We start from the raw sequence: 24688 nt of genomic DNA, 5'->3' as shown, positions 1-24688 counted from the left end.
AAAGGTTACATTCGCCCAAGTTCGTCGCCTTGGAGATCACCAGTACTTCTAGTGGAGAAAAAGGATGGATCGTTAAGGATGGTTGTTGATTATCGTGGGTTGAATGAAGTAACGATCAAGAACAAGTACCCACTGCCAATGATCAATGATCTGTTTGATCGATTGCAAGGAGCTAAGGTATTTTCCAAGATCGATCTGCGATCAGGATACCACCAGTTGAAGATTCGAGAACAGGATATACCTGAGACAGCTTTTACCACCAGGTATGGGCTGTACGAGTATACCATTATGTCATTTGGTCTGACTAACGCACCTGCCTATTTTATGAACATGATGAACAAAGTGTTTATGGAGTTCTTGGATAAGTTCGTCGTGGTGTTCATTGATGATATTCTGGTTTACTCGAAGAATGAAGAGGAGCATAAGGAACATTTGCGTTTGGTTCTTGGAAAGCTCAGGGAACATCAATTATATGCCAAGTTTAGCAAATGTGAGTTTTGGTTGAAGGAAGTAGGATTCCTCAGACACGTTATATTCGGAGAAGGAATAGCAGTTGATCCCACTAAAGTTGATACCATGACCAAGTGGGAGGCACCAACAATAGTTGGAGAGATCCGGAGTTTCCTTGGACTCGCAGGATACTACCGGAGATTTATTGAGAATTTCTCCAAAATTGCAAAACCTATGATGGAGTTGTTAAGGAAGGATACCAAGTTCATATGGACTGAGGAGTGTGAGGCTAGTTTCCAGGAGTTGAAGAAACGCTTGGTTACTTCACCAGTGTTGATTTTGCCAGACCAGACCAAGGATTATGAGGTGTATTGCGACGCTTCACGACGAGGACTTGGAGCAGTGCTTATGCAGGAAGGGAGAGTTCTTTCATATGCCTCACGACAACTAAAACCCCACGAATTGAATTATGGCACACATGATTTAGAAAGGCTAAAGGATTTCGTGAGGATGAGCACGACACCCTATGGTTTGAAGACCGTGTTTATGTGCCCAATGACCCGGAGATCAGGAAGTTGATTCTGCAAGAGGCACACGACTCACCATATTCGATTCACCCAGGAAATACCAAGATGTATTTGGATTTGAAGGATACCTTCTGGTGGACCGGAATGAAGAAAGATATTGCGGAGTATGTAGCGGTTTGTGATGTATGTCAGAGAGTAAAGGCAGAGCATCAGAAGCCAGCAAGATTGCTACAGCCATTGCCGATACCCGAATGGAAGTGGGATAAGTTAGGCATGGATTTTATCACGGGATTACCCAGGACTCGTTCAGGCTATGACTCGATTTGGGTTGTAGTTGATCGGTTGACGAAAGTAGCTCATTTCATCCCGGTAAAGACCACTTACACCAGTGCTAAGTTGGCAAAGATATACATGACCAGGATTGTATGCTTACATGGAGTTCCGAGGAGTATAGTATCAGATAGAGGAACCCACTTTACCTCAAAGTTCTGGAATCAGTTGCACGAAACTTCGGGTACCAGGCTAGAGTTCAGCACAGCTTTTCATCCACAGACAGATGGACAGACCGAGAGAGTCAATCAGATTTTGGAGGACATGCTGAGAGCTTGTGCGCTAGATTATGGATCTAGTTGGGATGACAATTTTCCATATGTAGAGTTCTCTTACAACAACAGCTATCAATCCAGTTTAAAGATGGACCCTTTCGAAGCCTTGTACGGAAGGAGGTGCAGGACACCGTTGTCGTGGGATGAAGTTGGAGACCGCTAGTTGTTTGGGCCTGATTTGATTAAAGAGTCTGAACAGAAGGTGAAATTGATTCGCGATAGGCTCAAGGTAGCTCAATCCAGGCAGAAGAGTTATGCAGATTTAAAATGCAAGGAGACAGTTTATAAAGTCGGAGACAGAGTTTATCTTCGATTATCCCCACTTCCGGGAATAAAGCGCTTTGGTGTTAAGGGAAAGTTAGCGCCATGATTTGTAGGACCATACCGAGTATTGGAACGTATGGGAGAAGTGGCCTACAAGTTGGAATTGCCCGAAGGATTGTCAGGAGTTCATGATGTGTTCCACGTTTCCCAGCTAAAGAAGTGCCACGCGGAGATGGCTGACATACTCTTGACAGACACAATGCCATTGGAAGCAATTCAGTTGGATAACAATTTGACCTATGAGGAGAAACCAGTTAAAATTCTCGAGTTTGCCAGCCGAGTCACCCACAGCAAGGTTATCAAGTTTTGTAAGGTTCAGTGGAGCCACCACATGGAAGATGAAGCCACCTGGGAGCGAGAGGAAGATTTGCTCAAGGACCACCCTCACCTATTTTCTAGCCAACCTGAATCTTGAGGGCGAGATTCATCTTCAGGGGGGTAGGTTTGTAACATCCCAAATTTTCAATTTGGAATGTTATACATTAGATCATCATTGCATATCATAATTTATTTGCTGTTGGTTTTGATCCTAGAAATTCTACGCAACTCAAGACCCACGGAGAGAGTTGGGGATTTCGTTATTTTCATATTTGAGTTTTCTCAAATTTTGAGAATAGGATCATTTGATTTTAATTAATTTATCATCAATTATTTCTATTACAAAAATATGAGAGGGGGAATAAAATGACTTTCCTGAAATAAAGAAATATTGAGGATTTAATAATAAAATCAAATAAGATTTTATTTCGGAGTTTTTCGATATTTTATTTGAATTTAGGAAAAATGTGCGTTTTTCAAAATTGCATTTAGGATCCAAATAAATGTTCACCTTGTGCGGCTTGATTTTTGAAGCCGGGGAAAATTTATTTCGGGATTTTTGGAGTCCGTTTAGTATTTCTTTTATTTGTTTTTCTGTGCGGAATATTAAAAAAAATGCAACCGACCTACGGGCCGTGTCCGACCCGGACACTAGGCCCGTCCAGGCTTTATAAGCCGGGGAGCCCAGCCCGGGAACTCCCAAACCCTAGCACGCCGCCCCGCCGCCCTAGCGCCGCCGCCGCCTTCGCCGCGCTGTGCCGCCGCCCCGCGCCGCCGCCGCCTGCCGCCGCCGCCTGAGCCCCGCCACCGCTGCCGGAGCCTCGCCGGAGTTGCCGGGTAGTTTTTTCAGACGCCGGTTTTCCCGAAAAACCGTTCAGTTTTTCCGACGGTTTTGTTCGTTTTTTTAGTTTCGGTTTTTAAATAGATTGGTTTTTCCAATTTATTTAAATAGCGAGCGTTCGTTCGTTCTAGCGAACGTTCATCGTTTCTCTTTTCTCGGATTAAATCCGCGATTTTTCTGATCGCGATTCCTGATCCGATTTTCATTTTAGTATAACTTTTCGCTTGTTTATCGAAATCAGGCGATTCAAGCGCCTGGAGTTTCGTCTCGAAACCCTCTATCCGTTTAACCAACTTAAACAAGTTCTTGTCACTGTAAAAATTACCCAGATCCAGAATAGTAAACGAAGCCTGTTTCTTTTGCCGTTTGACTTTCGTTGCTTCGTTTGATTTGATTCTTTTTGCAAACCGGAGTTCTTAAGTTGAACTTTCTGGTCAGATCTCTTATTTGAGTTTTACCTGTGCATTAGTTCAGTACTTATTGTATGCTTGTTTGTTTGTCTGTGATAGAATACCCGGAGTGCGCCGCCTGTTACTTCGAATCTCTAGGTTTCGCGGATCATCAGCAAGGCAAGTAACACTTTAATCATACCTCCTACTACCTAGTTTTATTGCATTAGATCAATCCTCAAACATTGCATGATTAGGATCTAATTAAATTGTGGGATGGGAAGTAGTTGAGGTAGTACCTATTACCAGTTGTATTATCAAACCTTTGGGAGTTACTTCTACGTTTGCTTACTATTGTTATGCTATGCTAGTAGACGTGGATTGGGTGAGTGATATCCATGACATATGTGAGTTTATTAATTAATGGTTTATCTAAGGTGGCAACTTAAACACACATCTGGGTGGATTGAGGTACCTGGGTATTCCAGGATTGCCTGTTTTTCTTTATGGACCGCCACCTAGGCCCAAAGGGATCATGAGATTTTTCATACTAGAAACTTCCGTGTGCAGCCACAAGCTATTATGGGCTCTAGCATAGTTGATTAAGTCGTGCGAACTCTTACAGGGTAGACTAGAAGATGTAGGGGAAAGTAGGTGTAACGGTTTATCCATCGTAAGGTGCTAGCACTTCTGAAAGACTATGTCTCGGTCATCCGTTGCTCAAACACCGTGTAGTGCGAGAAACCAAACGGAGGCGATCGAGTCTTGTGGGGAAAAGTGCGCAAACCTCTACAGAGTGTATGTCCCCGGTTATGGACATCTTGAGTATCTAGTACTTGGATTATCATGTGAATCTCAACATGTTAGTCTAAAATTTAATTTTGATGGGTTTTGTTTAATGATGATGCTTAATTGGGATTGAGAATGCTGTCAACCATTATCAATGTTTAACAACTACCATGATAGTTAAATAAAATTTATTCCTTTGCAGTAGGGAAAAATAAGCTTTACGCAAAACTGTAACCATAGAGCTTTCCACCAGCCAAATATGCATATAGTATAGCTGTTTCATTCCATTACTCTCTATGTGTTACTTTGCCAGCATATTCCATGTGCTGACCTGTTTCGGGCTGCAACGTTAATGTTGCATACTTTTCAGACGACGATTAAGGAGTTTTAGGTCGTGGTTCTATACTCAGTGATGCCATTGGAGTTGATGGACTCGCTTATCTTCCAAGCCTTCCGCTGTTATCGTTATTAGATGGCCTTAAGCCATATTTATTGTAATAAGTTCTCTTTTGAGACACTCGATGTAATAAGTGTGTGATTGCTACTATTTTATAAATCCTCCAAGTACTATGTGGTGTCAGCATTACTGATCCAGGTATGACACCTGAGCACAGAGATCAGACTGTTTGAGGTCTGGTCGCTACAATATATTGCCATGCAACTTTACACCGTTCCGTCTATTATGACACGCTCCATCATTGTCATATTATCTTGCATTATCATGTAGTTGACATCGTATTTGTGGCAAATCCACCATTCATAATTTTTTTCATACATGTCACTCTTGATTCATTGCACATCCCGGTACACCGGCGAAGGCATTCATATAGAGTCATATTTTGTTCTAAGTATCAAGTTGTAATCCTTGAGTTGTAAATAAATAGAAGTGCAATGATCATCATTATTAGAGCATTGTCCCATGTGAGGAAATAAAAAAGAGAGGCCAAAGAAGCCAATGAAAAAAAAGGAGGACATAGAAGCCAAACAAAAAAGGGAGAGAAAAAGAGAGAAGGGACAATGCTACTATCCTTTTTCCACACTTGTGCCTCAAAGTAGCACCATGATCTTCATGATAGAGAGTCTCTTATTTTGTCACATTCATATACTAGTGGGAATTTTCGTTATAGAACTTGGCTTGTATATTCCAATAATGGGCTTCCTCAAAATGCCCTAGGTCTTTGTGAGCAAGCAATTTGGATGCACACCCACTTAGTTTCTTTTTGAGCTTCCATACATTTATAGCTCTAGTGCATCCTCTGCATGGAAATCCCTACTCACTCACATTGATATCTATTGATGGGCATCTCTATAGCCCATTAATACACTTAGTTGATGTGGGATCATCTTCCTCCTTTTTGTCTTCTCCACAACCACCACTCTATTCCACCTATAGTGCTATGTCCATGGCTCATGCTCATGTATTGCATGAAAGTTGAAAAAGTATGAGAATACTGAAGTATGAAACAATTGCTTGGCTTGTCATCGGGGTTGTGCATGATCTGAATATTTTCTGTGACGAAGATGGAGCATAGTCAAACTATATGATTTTGTAGGGATGAGCTTTCTTTGGCCATGTTATTTTGAGAAGACATGATTACTTTGTTAGTATGCTTGAATTATTATTATTTTTATGTCAATATTAAACTTTTGTCTTGAATCTTTCGGATCTGAACATTCATGCCACAATAAATAAAATTATATTGGTAATTATGTTAGGTAGCATTCCGCATCAAAAATTCCGTTTCTATCATTTACCTACTCGAGGACGAGCATGAATTAAGCGTGGAGATGCTTGATACGTATCCAATGTATCTATAATTTTTGGTTGTTCCATGCTATTATATTATCTATTTTGGATGTTTAATGGGCTTTAATATGCTCTTTTATATTATTTTTGGGACTAACCTATTAACCGGAGGCCCAGTGTCAGTTTCTGTTTTTTTTGCCTATTTAAAATTTCACAGAAAAGGAATACCAAACGGAGTTCAAATGGAATGAAACCTTCGTGATGATCTTTCTTTGACCGAAAGCAATCTAGAAGACTTGGAGTCGAAGTTTGGAACTCCACGAGGAGGCCACGAGGCAGGAGGGCGCGCCCAGGGGGGTAGGCACGCCCCCACCCTCATGGACCCCTCGTAGCTCCACCGACGTACTTCTTTCGCCTATATATACTCTTATACCCTAAAGCGATCACAGAGAGCCACAAAACCACTTTTCCACCGCCGCAACCTTCTGTACCCGTGAGATCCCATCTTGGGGCCTCTTCCGGCGATCTGCCGGAGGGGGAATCGATCACGGAGGGCTTCTACATCAACACCATGGCCTCTCCGATGAAGCGTGAGTAGTTTACCACAGACCTTTGGGTCCATAGTTATTAGCTAGATGGCTTCTTCTCTCTCTTTGATTCTCAATACAAAGTTCTCCTCGATGTTCTTGGAGATCTATTTGATGTAATACTCTTTTGCGGTGTGTTTGCCAAGATCCGATGAATTGTGGGTTTATGAACAAGATTATCTATGAATATTATTTGGTTCTTCTCTGAATTCTTATATGCATGATTTGATATCTTTGCAAGTCTCTTCGAATTATCAGTTTAGTTTGGCCTAGTAGATTGATCTTTCTTGCAATGGGAAAAGTGCTTAGCTTTGGGTTCAATCTTGCGGTGTCCTTTCCCAGTGACAGTAGGGGCAGCAAGACACATATTGTATTGTTGCCATCGAGGATAAAAGATGGGGTTTATATCATATTGTTTGAGTTTATCCCTCTACATCATGTCATCTTGCTTAATGTGTTACAATGTTCTTATGAACTTAATACTCTAGATGCATGCTGGATAGCGGTCGATGTGTGGAGTAATAGTAGTAGATGCAGAATCATTTCGATCTGCTTGACACAGACATGATGCCTATATTCATGATCATTGCCTTAGATATCTTCATAACTATGCGCTTTTCTATCAATTTCTCGGCAGTAATTTGTTCACCCACCGTAATACATGCTATCTTTAGAGAAGCCACCAGTGAAACCTATGGCCCCCGATTCTCTTTCTTATTATATTGCATCTGTTTTATTTACATCGCATCTCGTTTACTATTTTGCAATATTTACTTTCCAATCTATACAACAAAAATACCAAAAATATTTACTTTACTATCTTTATTAGATCTCACTTTTGCGAGTGACTGTGAAGGGATTGACAACCCCTCTATCGTCTTGGTTCCAAGGTTCTTGATTGTTTGTGCAGGTACTAGGTGACTTGTGTGTTGTCTCCTACTGGATTGAACCTTGGTTCTCAAAACTGAGGGAAATACTTACGCTACTTTGCTGCATCACCCTTTCCTCTTTAAGGGAAAACCAACACATGCTCAAGAGGTAGCACTTTGCCACAAAAGGATTGGGCTACCTTACTGCACTTTATTTACTGTTACTGTTACTTCCTCATTACAAATTACCTTGCTATCAAACTACTCGTTACCAACAATTTCAGTGCTTGCAGAGATTACCTCGCTAAAAACCACTTTTCATTTCCTTTTGCTCCTCGTTGGGTTCGAAAATATTACTTATTGAAAGGACTACGATTGATCCCCTATACTTATGTGTCGTCAAGACTCTTTTCTGGTGCCGTTTCCGGGGAGTGAAGCACTCTTGGTAAGGAAAAAATTATACGTGCTAAAATTTATTGTCACTTGTTACTATGGAGAACCATCCTTTGAGGGGTTTGTTCGGGGTATCTTCACCCTGACCAGAACCACAATTAGTTTCCCCTCAAGCTACTGTACCTACTGAAAATATTGGTTATGAAACTCCTTCGGGTATGATAGAACAACTACTAGCTAATCCTTATGCAGGAGATGGAACTGAACATCCTGATATGCACTTGATATATGTGGATGAAATTTGTGGATTATTTAAGCTTGCAGGTTTATCCGGAGATGAAACTAAGAGGAAGGTTTTCCCTTTATCTTTGAAGGTAAAGGCATTGACATGGTATAGGCTATGCGATGATATTGGATCTTGGAACTAGAATCGATTGAAATTGGAATTTCACCAAGAAATTTATCCTATATATGCATCTAGTTCATCGTGATCGGAATTATATATATAATTTTTGGCCTCGTGAAGGAGAAAGTATCGCTCTAGCTCGGGGGAGGCTTAAGTCAATGTTATATTCATGCCCCAATCATGAGCTCTCAAGAGAAATTATTATTTAGAACTTTTATGCTCAACTTTCTCATGATGATCGATCCAAGCTCGATACTTCTTGAATTGGTTCTTTTATGAAGAATACTATTGAATTCAGGTGGGATATTTTAGGAAGAATTAAACGCAACTCTGAAGATTGGGAACTCGACGAAGGTAAAGAGTTAGGTATTAAGCTTGAGTTTGATTGTGTTAAATCTTTTATGAATATAGATGCTTTTCAAAAGTTTCGCACTAAATATGGACTTGACTCTGAGATAGTAGCCTCTTTTTGTGAATCATTTGCTACTCATGTTGATCTCCCTAAGGAGAAGTGGTTTAAATATCACCCCCCTATTAAATAAGAAACTAAAGGACCGGTAATAGCTAAAGACGAAACTATCATTTACAATGTTGATCCAGTTGTGACTACCGCTTATATTGAAAAACCACCTTTCCCTGTTAGGATAAAGGAACATCCTAAGGTTTCAACTATGGTTCGCAAAAGTAATATCAAAGCACCTAGACTTTTAGAACAAATCAAAGTAGAACCTAGTGTTGCTATGGTTAATGATCTCTTGGTAGAAAATATTGATGGGCATGTTATTTATTTCTGTGCTGAACTACTAGAATTGCCAAACCCGATGAAAAAGATAAACATAGACCTATTGTTGGCATGCCTATTGTCTTAGTTAAAATAGGAGATCATTATTATCATGGTTTATGTGATTTAGGTGCTAGTTTGAGTGCTATTCCTTTTAGTTTATACCAAGAAATTACGAATGACATAGCACATGCTGAAATAGAAGATATAGATGTTACTATTAAACTTGCTAATAGAAACACCATCACACCACTTGGGATTGCTCGAGATGTTGAGTATTGTGTGGTTAAATAAAATATCCTACTGATTCTCTAGTTCTTGGTTCCCCACAAGATGAATTTTGTCGCATTATCTTTGGTAGACCTTTCTTGAACACTATCAATGCTACTATAGATTGTCATAAACAAACTGTTAGTGCTAGCTGTGGTGATGAGTCAAACACTAAGTTATTTCATGCATTGGCCACTGAGAAACACAGGAGAAATTCAATTGCCAGCTTGAGGTTACCTGATGGCACAATGGTCACAGAACACTCTCAGATGGAGGGGGGTTATATGGAATTGTTTTAAGAACAGAATGGGAGTTTCAAGAGGAACATTGATGGGTTTTGATCTATCTTCTTTACTCACTCATGTGGAGGGGGTTGATGTGCTAACCAAACCTTTTGAGAAGGAAGAAATGGATAACACTATGAAACACATGCCAATAGATAAACTTCCTGGTCCTGATGGCTTCAATGGCCTCTTCTTTAGGAGATGTTGGTACATCATTTCTAAATATTTTTATGAGTTAGCTCAAGCTTTTTCTGATGGTACTGCTACTCTTGAAAATATTAATGGGTCCTACATCATAGTAATCCGTAAAAAGTCAGTACCAAAGGAAGTTGGAGACTATAGACCTATTTCCTTGACTGGGATGGGCTTGAAGTTTTTATCAAAAAAGGCAGCTAATAGATTCCAAGGTATGATCACTCAATGCATTCATAAGAACCAATATGGATTTTTTAAGAGCAGAACAATTCAGGATTGCATCGGTTGGACCTTTGAGTATTTACATCAGTGCCATCAGTCCAAGAGACCTATTGTCATACTTAAACTTGACTTTTAGAAAGCTTTTGAATCTGTGGAGCATGAGGCCACTGTTCAAATTTTGAGATATAAATGTTTTAATGAGAAATGGATTCTTTGGATGCAACAGTTGCTCTCTATTGGCACATCTTCAGTCTTACTCAATGGTGTGCCTGGGAGAAGTTTCTTTGCAAAAAGGGAGTTACACAGGGTGACCCTGTCTCTCCACTTCTTTTTGTCCTTGCTGCTGATCTACTACAGACAGTGGCCAATGAGATGCACATAAGAGGCATCCTGCAGTTAACTATACCCTGCCATGATCAGGATTACCCAAATGTTCAATATGCAGATGATACATTAATTATTTTTCCTACAGACAAAGCTCAGCTCATTGCTCTAAAGGACATGCTCAAGGTCTTTTCTCAGTCAACCGAGCTGGATGTGAACTATCATAAATCATTCACCATCGCAATAAATGTTGACCCTACCTCTATGACTGAGCTTGCCACAACTTTTGGGTGTCAAATTGGGAATATGCCTTTTACATATCTAGGTCTACCAGTAGGAACTACCACACCAAAGATGATTGATTTCATGCCTACGGTGGACTGTATGGAAAGAAGGATGTCTGCCAGTTCCTCTTTTCTTAACCAAGGGGAAAGATTGTAGTTTCTGAATTCTGCCTTGTCATCCATGCCCTCTTTGTAGCTTTTTTTGTAGGCCTAAGAGTAAGGGGGGCTTGGAATCCTAAACCTGAGGATCCAAAACATTGCTCTTCTACTGAAGCATGCAAACAATTTTCCGAATAAGAAATATCTGCCATGCATATCTTTAATATGGGATTCTTACTATCATGGCAGGTCCCACATGCAAAAAGTGATTGTGGATCTTTTTGGTGGAGGGACATTTGCAAAGTAATGCATCAATTCAGAGACTCTTAATGGGTCCGGATTAATGAGGGAGATACTGCACTTTTTTGGTCTGATCACAAGAAAATTGGTGAGGAGGTTACTATTTTGAAGACCAGGTATCCTAGATTATATTCCTATGCTAAGGATCCTTGGATAACAGTCAAAGAGGTTTTCTATACTCAAGACCTTTTTGAAAGATTTCACCTTCCACTGTCAGAGCAGGCTTATGAGGATCTAATCACCATACAATCTCTGATGGGGACTCAGAGTAGAATTTCAGGATTGAAGGACATTTGGTATTGGCAGGGATCTACAAAGGATTACAAACCAAAGATGTTTTACTCGCACATATATTCATCTCAATCCTTTCATCCTCTTCTTAATTGGATATGGAAATCTGGCTACACTATGAAAACAAAAGTGTTTTCTTGGATGCTCATTATGGATAGATTAAACACAAGGGATATGTTGGAACGCAGGGTTTTCCCAGTCACGACGTTGTAAAACGACGGCCAGTGAATTGTAATACGACTCACTATAGGGCGAATTCGAGCTCGGTACCCGGGGATCACTTATTCTTTAACTGCAATTTTAGTGTGAGGGTGTGGAACTATCTTCAGATTGATTGGTCAAATGGTGGTTCAATGCATGAGGTGCTCCTTCAAGCTAGAAGGGAATTTGATAAGCCATTCTTCACTGAAGTGGTTTTCATTGCTTGCTGGAATATTTGGATAATTAGGAATGACAAAGTTGATGCGGAGCATCCTAAGGACATCACCATGTCAAGAGTTCATTCGGCAAGTGACACGTGCGACATCTACTTCACATACATAAAGGTGAATCATCTCCTTTACACGTGTTCACTTGACCCCTTCGAGGATGGTATACTACTTGACCCTCCATCGTGCATGCATAGGTATTGTCGGAGCTTCACGAATGTTGAGGAGGAGTGCAAGCGCCAAGGAACAACTACACCATCCGCGAGGCAAGCGTGGAAGAGAAGGAATAAGAAGCATGGACAAGCTTATGGAAAGCCCGGAAGTTCCGGCCACCTGCCTGGAACTTCCGACCCCCGGAACTTCCGGCCATCCCGGAACTTCCGGCCCTGCCGCACCGAAGTTGTCCAAGAGTGTGCCAACTCTCTAGATAGCCCGGACCCTGCCCAGACCTTCCGGCCTGCCTGCGCGTAGAGACTCGGGCCAAGGCCCATGTACCCTTTCGCCCCTCACTTACCCCTTCGTGGCTACTACTATATATACTCATCCTCCACCTCCATTCTAGGGTTAGCAAAGTAGTAGCTCATTTGAGATAGAGATTTTCTCTCCACTTGATCCCTTCTCCATCAGAGTTCACAACCTCTACGGACAAGATCCCCAAGTGGATTCAAGACCCCTCATGGGAAGACCCCTCAAGACCTCCTCACGGAGAAGAACTTTCTACTTGTATCGTCCTTTGTTGATCGTGGATCGTGTATCTCTTTGTGTTTCGAGGATCTAGCACACGTGTAATCGTATCTTGTTGGTTTGAGTGAATCCTCTCATGTTTCCCCTTGTGTTTTCCCCTCGTGTTCTTTGTGTTCTTTGCAGGATACGCCCCAATCATGAAAAATCGGGCATCTAGGGTTCTACCCTAGATCATCTTGGTATCATGACTTACGTTGATCATGAATTTGGAGTCTCCCCCATTATTTTTCTAGCCTTGTTTTGTTTGATTTCGTCCTAAATTCGAAAATCCCCACCAAAAATAGCCCCCAAATTGTTTTTGTAATTTGTTGGTTTGAATGATGTTTTGTTGATTTTGATCCATGGATTCGTTGTTTTTCAAGTTGATCTATCCTTCCCCATCTTTTCCCCCATTTCCATCCATCAAATCTTCTTAATTTTTCCCTGAAAAACCGTGTTTCTCTGCCTCCGTTCTGAGATCTCAAATCTAGGGTTCGTCTCGGAAGAAATTCCACGACCCCCGAAACTTCCGGACTCCCCTGGAACTCCCATCCTTACCCCGGAAGTTCCGGGCTAAATAGAAAGTTTACCCCAAAAATCCCCATACTCTACGCACTTTTTCCGCGACCCCCGGAACTTCCGGCCACCCCCCGGAAGTACCGGCCCTAAGCCTGAAACTTCCGGCCTAACCAGAGACATTACACCAAAATTTCAGCATCGGCCTCTTTCACCGTTTTCATCATAACTTGTCGCCCCGAACTCCGATTTGAGTGTTCTTTGGCTTGTTTTGAAGCTATTGACGTGCCCGAGGTCCTCACATTGGTTTAAACACCTTTTGACTCCATAAAATTTTGGATCTTTGGCATCTTTTCCTAGGCCTACCACCATATGATCCGCAATACCACCATAGCCTTCCGCAACGTAACCCATTTTCATCCCCATTGCATTTGTGGTTGCTTGAGTTGTGATTTGGGTCTCCTAAGGTGTTTTGGATACTTAGGGGGCAATTACTTCTTCATAAACCTCCACCATAACTACCGGATAACCTTGCCCACCATACACTTCCGCCACCGCAACTTAACCCAATTTTGTTTGAGCTTGCCCGAGTTGTGGTTTGTGTCTCCTAAGGTGTTTCGGCTACTTAGGGATGGTGAATTCAACTCCAACATCGTATACAGTGCACCACCATAGCCTCCACTTCCGCATTGCGTACTCCAAAACCCATCATTGCATTTCCGCAATCCCTTTGAGCTTTTGAAACCACCACCACATTCTGTTACCATCATTTGACATTTTCCATTTGGGCTTTTGAGTTTGCGGTTTTTTTTCGTTTCCTAAGGTGTTTGGCTAATTAGGAATGGTTCTCCATCAAGAGAACCGCCTCTCATCATCGCCATTGATTCGGCATCTACAACGACCACTTCACCATGTTGACACTATAACCATAAGCAAAAATGGTAACCTCTATATCATCTTGGTATCGTGGTATCCCATCATTGTACATTCATTCTTGCCATTGAATTATTAACCCCTAGCCCATTTTGCATCACTTTCCTACCGATACTAGCCATTGAGTATTGCCGGCAATGTTACTTGTGCACATTAGTGATCATCGATCGACACCTTCCATTGGTATCATCTTGGTGTCATATCATCCCTTGTGTCACAAGATTGTTCCTGTATAATCGCAATTGCTATCTTGGTTTGTGCATTTCGCATAAGCGGCCATATCAAAAAAAGAGAAACAAAGAAATAATAAGGATTTAAGCAAAGAGAAACAAAGAGCTTGTAAGCAATAGCCATAGCATCATACCACATTGCATATAAGATTGTCATATCCGGTCATCTTGGATCATCTTGAGAGAAACACTGGGAACCATATACACATAGCATACTTGGCATAGAAAGTTCATAAATTTTGCATCTTATAGGTTGTGCACAAGTTTTGTATCCGCCTATCGAGCAATCGTGCTAGCGTATCTCTTGAGTTGTGCAACATGAGTGTTTTCCGTGGATTCCACATTTTGTGCTCATTCCTTGGTTGCACGATCCCATTTATCTATCTGTGTGTGTGTTTCTGTGTGCCACATGTTGCTATTGGTCTACTTGTTTCGGTTGCAAATTTGTGAATCTCTTTCAACTTTATTGACTCTTGCTAACATTTTGCATCAAATTTTTGTGCCACTATCCTCACCAACTACTCCATAAGCCTTACTTGTGTAGGTGTGAGAATTGACAAGATCATGTACCAATTGTGCTATTTCCTTGATACATTATTGAGTGATCATTGATCCATCTTCAACATCGGGTAAGGTACATTGGTCGAGTTCTTCTCTTTCTCCCACTCACATTTGCTCGAGTCTTGTGATGGATAGGCAAAGCACACCTCTTTCAGTCTAGAACAACAACAACGAGTTCGACGCCATGAAAAACAACTTGGATGCCAAGATGGATGCTCAAATGGAGGAGATCAAAGCCCTCATCAAATCCTCCAAGAGATCTTAATCATCTTCAAGAACACGCTCAAGAGCACATTCTTCCTAGCTACCATCTCCGGCAAGGTCACATCGACATCGACACCACCACCGACGAGAACGTGAAGGTCAAGTGCTCAACACCAACCACCACTCTACGACTTCACCATTTTCCTTGGCATATTCGCCAAGCGACTTCAAGGCATCTTCGCCTACGGACATACGACATCTTCGCCAACAAGCACCCCAAGACTACTCTCAGGAGAAGCTCCCCAAGCTCAAGTTCGTGACTTCCACGAGCTACTACGACCTCGACATCGACCACAAGATTCCTTTCTATGGGACTCAAGAACCCGAGGAGTCTCTCGAGTGGGAGCGCCTGATGGACGACTACCTAAAGCTACATCAAGTTCCTCCCAAAGATCAAGTGAAGTGTGCCACAACGAACTTCCACGACTACACGTCGACATGGTGGCTTAACACACCTTCGGAGAGCTACGACATGAGTTGGCCCTAGACAAGGAGAGCTATGCGGCGTGAGTTCGTGCCTGCTATTGGCGTTCTGGGACCGGGGGTAACCAGACTTGCCTGGCTGCGGCCCGCGGGCATGGCTCCACCAACGCCCTGGTAAGGCCCAGCTTCAGCAGCGACCACCCAAGACCCTCACGAGGGGCCAAGCCTCGTGAGGCGGACGACACCAAGACCTCCCAGGGGGTGGCCTCACTAGGCCGGCTACCGAGGAGTGGAAATATATGCAAGGGGCATCTCGTGAGGTTCGTGTGACGTGAGCCATGATGACCAAGGCTTCGCGGGCGCCAGCGGGCGCTGTGTACTAGTTTCCTCTTTGGTGCTAAGGAGGCAAGCGCATGTGTGGGGTCCCAAGGCATCAGTCAAAGGTTTCCATATCGGTGCAACAAGACCAATACCGCCAGGACGGAGGTCATCGCGGAGCCCACAGCAGCATCACGACCAGAGCCTTTGGCAGGCGAAGACTACTTTTATCAGGATAGCTTGTACTAGTTGTCCCCCTTCAAACTTGGCCGTTGTGGGAACCCTTCCCCCTAAACATTTGGGAAGAGGACCAAGGCCACTATAAATAGGACTTAGCCACCACCATAGAGAGGGATGGGATTCATTCCACCCTGACGAGCTCACCAGCTCATCGAGCCCAAGAACACCTCACCTCCGCAGGTTGTTCACCCACTGTACTAGTTCATCCTCAGCCCCTCGAGGCAATCCACCACACACTGGAGTAGGGTATTACACCACAAGGTGGACCGAACCAGTATAAACTCTCGTGTCTCTTATTCTTTGGGTCCATCGAGCTAGGCCGTGGGATCGTTGAGCGAGCAAGCTAGGAAGAGAGTGTTCTTTGTGCGCACCCTAGATTTCAAACCTCACAAGGGTTTTTCGGAACCCGTAATCTGGCATTTATGGGCACGGGGGCTGCGCCTAGGTCACGCTTAGCACACGCCACCCTGCTAGGTCCCTCGGACCTGGTCGTAGTGCGTCCCTCCCGAGCGGGACCTCGGCGAGGAAAGGTATGAGGTCTGTTTGGGCGTCAAGGGGGACTCCTGAGCATCGCGACTTAGGAGCCTAACTGTTCAGTAGCCCCTCACCCCTTGGTCTCGTCCTGGTGATCCGGACGACCCAACAGCGGTTGAGGTAAGCGCGGGGTCGGGCCCTGCCGACGCAGAACACTAAGGCCTACTTTCGCATCTCCTTCCCGCAGGCCGTTTATGTGTCAAGGGGGACCCCTGAGCATCGCGACTCAGGAGCCTAACTAGTCACATAGCCCCTTATCTCTTGGTATCGTCCTAGCGATCCGGACTACCCAACGGCGACCGAGGTATGCGCAGGGCCGAGCCCTGCCGACGTAGAACATCAAGGAAACGGGAAGGAAATCACGGAATCCTAGCAAATTATTAAAAGACATGGTGTTCCTCAAATACCAAACAGAAGTTTTAACGCCTCTAGGAGGCATGGTGCATATCGCACGAAAGTAAAGTGGAAAGGAGCACCACCAGCAAGCCTCCTCTTCAGCCTTGGGCGCTGCTGTCAGGGAGCGCCCCGTCGTCGGCAGCATCGCTGTTGCTTGTGTCGTCGGCCATGGTCGTGGGATGGGCGGCGCCATTGGCCGGAGGTGCAGCGCCAATGGAGAGGAAATTCTCCAGCAGGGCTTCCACCAAGTCCTTCACAGCATCGGCAACAACTGCACAGTGCTTCTCATCCACAGGTTCAAGCAGAGCTCCAAGGTCGGTGCTGGGGTCATGAAGGTGGAGGTGGCTGAAGATGCGCGTCATAGCAGAGGAGGAGAGCGCGCGACCTTCCCCTTCCACCATGGCACGAACCCCATTGGAGATGCCCTCGAGCGTCTCGACAAGCTGATGGAGCAGCTCAGCAGGGCCCTCCTCGGCGGTAACCAACGACTTCTTCAACCCCCTCCCATAGAGTTCCCGCAATGCCTCGCTGGATCTCTTCTCAAGAGAATCAAAGGCAGCACGGTCGTTGGCAAGGATGATGGCCTTGGCCTCCAACAGGGCCTTCTCCCCTTTCACCTCCTCCTTCAGCTTCTCCAGGCGGTCGTGCTCCGCACTCCGCAACCAGCGCCCGTGCCAGCTGCTCTAGCTCAGTGTCACGACCGACAACCGCGTCCTCTTGAGCCTTCAGCTTCTCCTCTCGTACCTCGTGCTGGCAAGCCTCGGTAGCACGTCCATCACGTAGGGTCTTCAGCTCGGCCTCCGCCACCCGGCAGCGCTCCTTGGCGGCCTCGGCATCCCTCAACACCACCTCGCGGGTGGCTGCGGCCAGGTGAGCGACCCTCTTACCCTCCTTAGAGGCTGCCATAGCTTGACCCCATGCCGCCAGCAGTCAGCACCCTGAAGGTCGTTGCGAAGCTGGGTCAGCGTGATAAGGGCGTCCTGTAGAGCATCAGCCGAAGCAGGGAGACCACGACCCAATGGTGCGACGGAAGGGGGAAGAGACGACATCGGCGCTAGGGTCTGCAGATCTGCAGCAGCAGAAGGAGTCAGGGACTCCTGAGAGTTCGCGACCTCAGTAGGTGAGCTGGGGGCGTAGGCCTCAGGAGTTAGCTTGGCTGCGGAGATCGCCTTCTCCTGAGGGCGGGCTTCTGGATCTCACGAGGATGACCCGGACACTGAGGCTCAGGAGCCATCGCCATCCCCCCGCGTCGAAGGAAGAGCGGTAGCAGCTGGCTGCTTGGCCTCAGGGGCTGTGGTCGCCCCCTTCTTCTTCTTCTTCTTCACCATCGACGGTGGCCTAGCAATGCAAGGGAAGACATCAAGAAACTACGACAAGGACAGGAACAAAGGATCAGGGTGGAGCACTTACTGGTCCATGGCGGCATGCTCCCTCACCCTCTTTTGGAGCACCAAAGGCTTCACGGCCTGGGGCACTAGCACACGAGCCCCAGGGGCAGGTAAGGGCATGGCGGCCAGACCTGTGGCAGCAGCGGCTAGCGACGGAGCAGAAGCGTTGCCTCGGGAGATCAGCGCCGATCTGCTCTACTTCAGGACCCGCGTCGACGACTTCTTCGGAGGGGTGCCCCTGGACCTCGTCATGACCCTGGCGGGGCTCGGCAACTCCCTCACCAAATGCTCGCTGGCCTCGTCGTCGTCATCTGGGAAGGTGCGGAGAAGATCCGCCATGCAAGGAGGAGAAGTCTCCCCCACTCCCTCCTGGGTCACCTCCGAGTCAGGCCTCTCCTCCTCGCCGGACTGGCCGGAGGACACCATCACTGGGGCGTCCACCACCGGGGCCCCGGTAGGCGCCGACGGCTCAAGACCGCGCTCGTTGAAGACGGGCATGGCGGCAGCGATCTTTGCCCCATCCAGGCGGTGGTACAACGGAAGATGGGTATCAGGCGGGTACCCATGATCCTCCGCAACCAGGAGGTGGAGAACCTTGTCTAGCTCCTCGTCTGACAAAGCATCCGGGTGCAGGCGGAGGTCGCCTCCCTCGACTGAGAGCTTCCACAAAGGGCGGAAGCACGCCTGGAGCGGAGCCAGGCGCTGCGACAGGAACTCCTTCACGATCATGGCCCCTGTCAGCTTCTCCACCCTCGGATCGTCAAGCTTCAGGTCGGCCACCATCCTCCCCAACATCTGCTCCGCCCATGGGTCGGTGAGCTTCGTGCTATTCCACCCATCGTGAGGCATGGGCATCCCTGTCGACAGTACCAGCCGAGGGTAGGGGCTCTTGACATCCATGATGACCCACTTGTTCCGGAAGCCATCCGCCTTCTTCCCGGCTCTCGAGATTGTGTTGCTTCCGTTGGCTGCAATGAAGTTGGCGCACCCTGAGCATGGGCCATCCTTGTTCCGAAGGTAGAAGAGGTGGCGAAGCAGCACCACGGACGGCATCACCCCCACGAATGCTTTGCAATAAAAGGTGAAGATCTATAGATGGAGGACAGAGTTGGATGAAGATGGAGGGCGTGGAGCTCTAATGGCGAAGGATGACATAGACAAACTCAGAGAAAGGGGGGACCAGCCCCGCGAAGACACTTAGTAAGAAGAAGGGGTAGAAGGTACTACCTGAGGCCTCTGGCTTGGCAGAGCCGGCCCGAAGCGCGGTCTCTCCCCCCTCATTACTGTCGCCCGTCGCCATCAGGAGAGCGGTGGCGAAGTTCTTCTCCGAAACCATGGGCGCGCCCAAGGCGGGATCGTACCAGGAGGGCGAGCGTGCGGCCTTTGCCTTGTCGGACACCATTAGCTGCAAGCTTGGGTCTTGGTGGATCTGGAGTCTCTCGGGGCGAGAAGGGGATCTGGACCAAGACGAAGGAAGGCAATGAAGACTCTGTACCATGCGCCAGCCTTTTGTCAGGCGAGAATGGTTGCCGAGGCCATGTGGGGAAGCGAAGTAGATGGGTATGTCCCGTTCATTGTGTCCCCAAGAAAGGAGGTATTACTGTTGTTCCTAATGATAAAAATGAACTTATTCCACAAAGAGTTGTCACTGGCTATAGAATGGTAATTGATTTCATAAAATTAAATAAAGCAACTAGAAAAGATCATTACCCTCTGCCTTTTATTGATCAAATTCTAGAAAGATTATCTAAGCACACACGCTTCTGTTTTCTTGATGGATATTCTGGTTTTTCTCAAATACCTGTCTCACAACCTTATCAAGAGAAAACCACCTTTACTTGTCCTTTTGGAATTTATGCTTATGGACGTATGCCTTTTTGGTTTATGCAATGCACCCGCTACCTTTCAAAGATGTATGACTGCTATATTCTCTGATTTTTGTGAAAAGATTGTTGAGGTTTTCATGGATGATATTCCATTGACGGAACTTCTTTTGATGATTGCTTAAGCAATCTAGATCGAGTTTTACAGAGATGTGAGCAAACTAATCTTGTCTTGAATTGGGAGAAGTTCCACTTCATGGTTAATGAAGTTATTGTCTTGGGACATAAAATTTCTGAACAAGGTATTGAGGTGGATAAAGCTAAATTTGATGCAATTGAGAAAATGCCATGTCCTAAAGATATTAAAGTTATTCGTAGTTTTCTCGGTCATGCTGGTTTATGTAGGAGGTTTATTAAGGAGTTCTCTAAAATTTCTAGGCCTCTTACCAATATTTTACAAAAGGATATGCCATTTGTTTTCGATGATGATTGTGTAGAAGCCTTTGAAACACTTAAGAAAGCCATAACTTCTGCACCTATTATTCAACCACCTGACTGGAACTTGCCTTTTGGAATTATGTGTGATGCTAGTGATTATGCTGTTGGTGCCGTTCTAGGACAAAGGGTTGATAAGAAATTAAATGTTATTCATTATGCTAGTAAAAATCTAGATAGGGCCCAACAAAATTATGCTACTACTGAAAAAGAGTTTTTAGCAGTTGTGTTTTCTTGTGACAAATTCAGATCTTACATTGTTGATTCCAAAGTAATTGTTCACACTAATCATGCTTCTATTAAATATCTTATGGATAAGAAAGATGCTAAACCTAGACTCATTAGGAGGGTTCTTTTGCTACTAGAATATGATTTACATATCACCGATAGGAAAGGAGCTGAGAACCCTGTAGTTGATAACATGTCTAGGTTAGAAATTATTCTTGATGACCCACTACCTATTGATGATAGTTTTACTGATGAACAATTAGCTATAATAAATGTTTCTCATAACACTACTCGGTATGCTTTCTAATTACATTGTTGCTAAATATATACCACCTAGTTTCACATACCAACAAAACAAAAAAATTCGTTTATGATTTAAGACATTACTTTTGGGATGACCCACATCTTTACAAGAAGTAGTAGGTGGTATTATTAGACATTGTTTACCTGAGCATGAACAGGAACAAATCCTACGGAAATGTTACTCAGAAGCTTATCAGTAAAAAAACCACTTCCGTGCTGATACGCGTTTGTCATAGTAGGTCACGTTTTCTGTCATGCATGTACATCCATGGCGATTTTATGACAGAATCAAGATAGTCATACATGTGATGTCGCACAAGTGTTCCATGACAATACCAAAATTATCATCACAGAAGTGTCCACTTCCATGACGATAAATGGCGCGTCATGGAAGTGCTTTCGTCAACGGTAACTGACATGTGGCATCCACTGTAACAGGTCACCGTTAAGTTATCAGGTTCCGGTTTGGATCAATGGGGATTTTCCACGTGTAAAATCATCATTGGCTGGAGGAAACACGTGTTGGCTCCTCGGTGGGCCTGATGTCGTTCGTCCAATGGAGGAGACGTGCCTATGATACGTCGACGCGTGGCAGGGCCCAACAAAGGCCCATATAGGTTAAAAAGGCCGACCCGGTCAAAGTCTTGTAGTATTTACTCAGGTACTAGTGGGCCAGCCCACTAACGTCCTATTTAAACATGGCCCATTTACCGCCCGAAGCCAGATCTGGCCCGTTAATTGTTCGCCGAATATTTGGGCCCAATTACGACCCAATGACATTTCGGCCTATTAGAGGCCTGATGTAGACATGGGTCCATTTCATCCCAGTGTGTCTTTCGGCCTGGGAATGGCCCGTGCTGCCCATGGGCTATATATGGCCCGATGCGACATCTGGCCCACAAATGGCCCGTGATCAAGGTGGCAACAATTCAGCCCAATGTGACTTTGGGCCTGTCAAAGGCCTGTCGTATAATTCAACATGTTGATGCCTCTATGAAGCTTTCGACCTCTTAAAGGACCATGATATCAATGGACCAACTAGGGGCCGAGATATGTTTCGGCCTGGTAATGGCTCATCATATAACTGGGCCAATAATGGCTCGGTCTACATTTCAGCCTGCTGAAGGCCCGTTGACGACTAGTGAAAATTGAGGCCCAACATGCATTTCAGCTTGCTAAAGTCCCACGGTTTGTTCTGGGCCTTAACAGTCCAACAGAATATTTAGCCTGTTAATGGCTCAAAGCTACATGGGCCCAACTAAGTGTTAGGTGCACTAAAGGCCCACCTAAACTTTGGGCCGAATATAGGCCCATGTAAGTTGTGGGCCTGGCGCAAAGCGTGAAGGCCCCAATGGCCTTTCAGGCCCAAGAAAGTTGCAGGCCAGCCAATTTGTGGCCCGCTAATGTGCAGGCCTGTTAGAGGCGAATGTTTTGGCCCAGGCGAATGTTACTAGTAGGAATTAAGCACAAACCTACTCTATACAATAAAGAAATTACGACATAGTAACTTAGAATAAACCTACACTTATACAATAAAGGATTTATGGTATATTACATCCACTGCGCATTGAAGTTCCCCACCAGTGATCATAAAGCGCAACGAAGAAGCAAATTGCAAAAATTGGGCGCCATTGCAGCGTAACAAAATAATACTGAACCAAGACCACTTCCAAGATAGTTCAAGAAATGTTAGCCTTTTGCGGGAACTGCTATGCAAGCTGCTGAGCAAGGTTGTGAGACCGGCCTAGTATGTCGGTCATAGCTTCCAGGTGTAGCTTTTTAGAAATGAGGTTCTCATTGGTGTTCTATGCAATCTTTCTTGGAGATAGGACTTCAAGTTGAAGTTGAGTTGCAGAATGCCTTTCTGCTAGAACTTGGGACTGAAGAAGTCGAACTGATTCAGATAGCGAATTATGTGGGCTTGTTTGACTGCTAGTCTCAAGTAACTTGAACACTGGATCAATACATGACTTTGGGGTTGTCTCACTATCTTCAAGATGTTTTGCCATCTTTGCTACAATATATGTTGCGTTTGTCTCATAGCCTTCAACTGACTTGTGCATGCCATCAGGCATATCACCCTGAAACAAGCAGAGAGATGACATGTTTTGCACGTGTATAAACAAAGATGGTAACTGTGTTGTCAATTCCATCCAATTTCAAATTATAAAATAAAGAGTAGGTTCAAAATATCAATAGCATAATTTGGCGTTGTTCATAATGTGGGGAGCTTCACCACACCACTGGATTACCATGTCAACAAAACAAGCATAGATGAAGGGCAAAGACAAGAGATGTTGTTCATATCATCAGCCACATCAGTAAGATAAAACCGGAAATGACAAGGTGCAAACATAGGATGCTTCACCACACACTGGATTATAGATCCACAAAAACAAGCATACATATAGGGAGTATTGAGTAATGTGCATGGTATGAATAAGGAATTTGGTTTTACAAGTAAAAGTTGGAACTTACAGTTGTTGCGAACATGCATTTTCATAGAAACATCAAAGTAAACAACAATTGACAATAGGGAGTATGAGCAAATTAAATAGCATGAGGATAAAGTCTTTAGAAGCACTAACTTACATTAATAGTTAACACCGGCTTTATAATGCCCTTCTCCACGTCAAGGGAAGGATAACTCAAGAATTTAAACACAGAATCTTCTTCATAAGCATTGTCTATACTCTACATTATGTAGAGAGTAATATAGATATGATAATACTGGAGGGATAGAGGATAATGAAGATACGATGCAGATTGATGCTACATAATCAACTACCAATCCTTGGAAGTACAAGTGTTACAGGACAAAATGTACCGGTAAGAGCAATGTGCTACACTTCTGCACTGGCATTGTCTGTGTATTCAACTTTTTGGTAAGATTAAATATAGATCTGATATTTTTTTGGTAAATGGTGGGCGAGGGAGATAAGGTGTAGAATGCTACACAATGAACCAATCCCTCTTCCCATAATATAAGAGTGTTCTGAACACTAGTGTACTGTACAAAATGCTCTTATATTATGGATCGGAGGGAGTAGCTGTTAATGTAAGTATGGTGATAGACGACGCTCAGTCCTTACAAGAGGACTATAGAGCTAAACCTCTTCAAAAGAATTGGGTTGATTCTAAATTTATGTAAGAGTCGATACGGATGTTATAATGTCCACCAAATGGAGGATAACAATGCTAACATGTGCAGTGATGCTACATAAACAACCAGCTATGAAAGTAAGTATGGTCACATAGGGCAAGAGGTACTCACAATAGTAATGCAGTGTGTAGTATAGTTGCGATATTCTGTGGTCCCTTGAGAATGAATGTTCTTCTGCAAACAGTTTTCATACAAGTGAGACATTAAGTCACATGTAGAAATGTAGTTCAAATTGTGATGTGATATCATAGACAGTACCTTACGCTGCACACAAGACCAATGTGTAACAAGATTATTCTAGTCAATGTCCGATAAATGTAGCACCGAAGATTTTATATAAATTTCGTTTAGAGGCTTGCCATCGAAGTGCGCTTGCCTTAGGTAGGAACGATACTTCAACAGCGAGTGATTGAAAAGCGCAACCAAC

This window comes from Triticum urartu, chromosome 1, assembly GCF_003073215.2.
Source record: "Triticum urartu cultivar G1812 chromosome 1, Tu2.1, whole genome shotgun sequence".
NCBI lineage: Eukaryota > Viridiplantae > Streptophyta > Magnoliopsida > Poales > Poaceae > Triticum > Triticum urartu.
The sequence above is the reverse complement of the archived record's forward strand: the minus strand, read 5'-3'. Positions refer to the sequence as shown.